We start from the raw sequence: 2,625 nt of genomic DNA, 5'->3' as shown, positions 1-2,625 counted from the left end.
AGTGGATTTGGTAGACAGAAACTGAAAGAAGCCCGTCGTATATATGTATATATATATGTGTGTGTGTGTCTGTGTTTGTCCCCCCAACATCGCTTGACAACCAATGCTGGTGTGTTCACATCTCCGTAACTTAGCGGTTCGGCAAAAAGAGACCAATAGAATAAGTACTAGGTTTACAAAGAATAAGTCCTAGGGGTCGATTTGCTCGACTAAAGGCGGTGCTCCAGCATGGCCATAGTCAAATGACTGAAACAAGTAAAAGAGTAAAAGAGTATACACATGTATACTCGATGATGATGGCAATGATGATGATGGTGATTTCAGCTCCTTAACAGCCAAAGCCAAGCAAAAATGAAAGTATCTTTAAATTTACATAAAAGTTAACAGAATTTCAGAAAAAAAAAAATAGTAATTTGGAAAAGGAAGAGCTGGAGATGATAGCATTTTGAAGCGTTGCCTTTAGTAAGTACAACAAATTAAAGCAAATGATTTGTATCATGGTTGAGTATTTGACAATTTTGAAAGAGAAATTGAGCTTTTATTTTCCATCACCAAACATAAAACAATAGGAATGGTTTTTGAAATTCCTTTTATGGAAATTCCAAATGATATTGGTTTGAAATTATTGGAACCAAAATTGTCTTCTATATCAAAAGATTATGGTCTTTGAAAATCAAATATGAAGAACTGTCTGTTAAAAGGTTTTGGTTTCCATCACAGAATATTGTTATTTTTCAGTAGCTAAAAAAGCCATTTTGTTTTGATTCAAATTTCAGTGTTACAGTTGCAGGCAGGGCTGTATAGGTAAGAAGCTTGCTTCCCATCCACATAATTTTAGGTTCAATCCTATTGCCTTTCATTCTTTCAGGGTCAATGAATAAGTTAGATACTGGGGTGGATATAATTGACTAGCCCCCTTCCCCAACATTTCAGGCATTGTGCCTATAGTAGAAGGGATTATTATTATTACTATTATTATTATTATCCTTATTATTATTATTATTATTATTATTATTATTATTATTATTATTATTGATATTATTGTTATTATTATTATTGTTATTATTGTTGTTGTTGTTGTTGTTGTTGTTATTATTATTATTATTATTACTATTATTATTGTTATTATTACTGTTGTTGTTGATAGTGTTAGTGTTTGCTGTTATAAAATTCTCATAGGATTTTTGTATTATTAACAAATTTCACTGGATGAAAAATATTCTTTTTTGAGTTATTTTATAAACAGATGATGTTGTAAAATCTACCTTTATACCTGAGGCAGACAGAAGGTCTGTTTTAAACACCACTTGAAATTTTTTCAGGAATTTAATTACAGTTGCAATAGTTTTCAATATGGCTTCCTCTACTTGAGGAGCAGTAAGAGCTCGTAACAAGAACGTGAGTGGCACTGAATAAGCCGTTTTCATGTAAACACTCACTTAATCTTCGAACATACAAAAACAAATTTTTTAAAATGATAAACGAATTTCAAAGAAAAGATAAACAAGAAAAATGACAATAAAACATTAAAAAAAAATAACAGAACAAAAAAACGTCCTCAAGTACAGACAGTTAGAATTTAATATCCTAAAATGCAAAATTGCATGACAACAAAAAGTAACATCATTAACAACACACACACATATACACTTGTGTGTATGCACACTAGTTGTGAAATGAAAACATTATGTTAAAGACGACAAAATGAATGGGGAATTTTGAAATGATAAGCAAGTAAAGCATTTATAGCCTTCCTTATTTCTTATTTTGATAGAGTGGTCTCAAACAGAAGGCCCTTGGTATGAATTATTTGGGTGAAAGAAAAAGTCTGCCTGGCAGAGCTGTGTGACAAAGGTAAGTGCATCAATACCTCAGATTGAAAAAAAGAACCACAACTTATTACTGCATTACAAAAAATACAGGGACTCAACCATGTCCTGAAAAGAGAAATTACAAGCTATTCTACCGGATATATGGAATGAGATCTCCCACATTTATATTTCTCTGTCTCTCTTTTTTTCACCCTACCTCTTACTTCCACAAACTCTTTAACCATGTAGTTCCCCTCTTCTCATCGTTAATCATTTCTCTCTTTCTCTTCACCTCTCACTTCCACTAACCACAAGACAGAGTAATGCATTGACTGGCATAACCTCAATACTCAAACATTATCTGCCTCTCATTCTTAATAAATTGCTCTCCTCTCTCTCTCTCTCCCTCCTCCCCCTTTCTCTCACTTTCCCTCTGTATTTCTTTGCTCTCACTACCAGAACATCACTCCTCTGCTAAACATTGTATTTCTAACTCTCTTTCTCTATATCTCTCCCTTCAACTAACTTCTAAAACATGTAATAACTATTACTTTATCCTACCACATGTCATTAACACTTCTCTGTCACTCTTCTCCTCTCGTTTCAACTAACCACTTGACAGCGTAATGCATTCAGCTTTAACGTATCAATATATAGATAATAATTCTATTATTATTTTTAATAATAACAATAATGATAATAACAATAATAATAATAATAATAATAATCTTTTCTACTATTGGCACAATGCCTGAAATTTGGGAGAGGGGAAAGTCAATCACGTCCACTCCAATACACAACTTGTACTTATTTT

This window comes from Octopus bimaculoides, chromosome 7 (genome assembly GCF_001194135.2).
Source record: "Octopus bimaculoides isolate UCB-OBI-ISO-001 chromosome 7, ASM119413v2, whole genome shotgun sequence".
Taxonomy (NCBI): domain Eukaryota; kingdom Metazoa; phylum Mollusca; class Cephalopoda; order Octopoda; family Octopodidae; genus Octopus; species Octopus bimaculoides.
The sequence above is the reverse complement of the archived record's forward strand: the minus strand, read 5'-3'. Positions refer to the sequence as shown.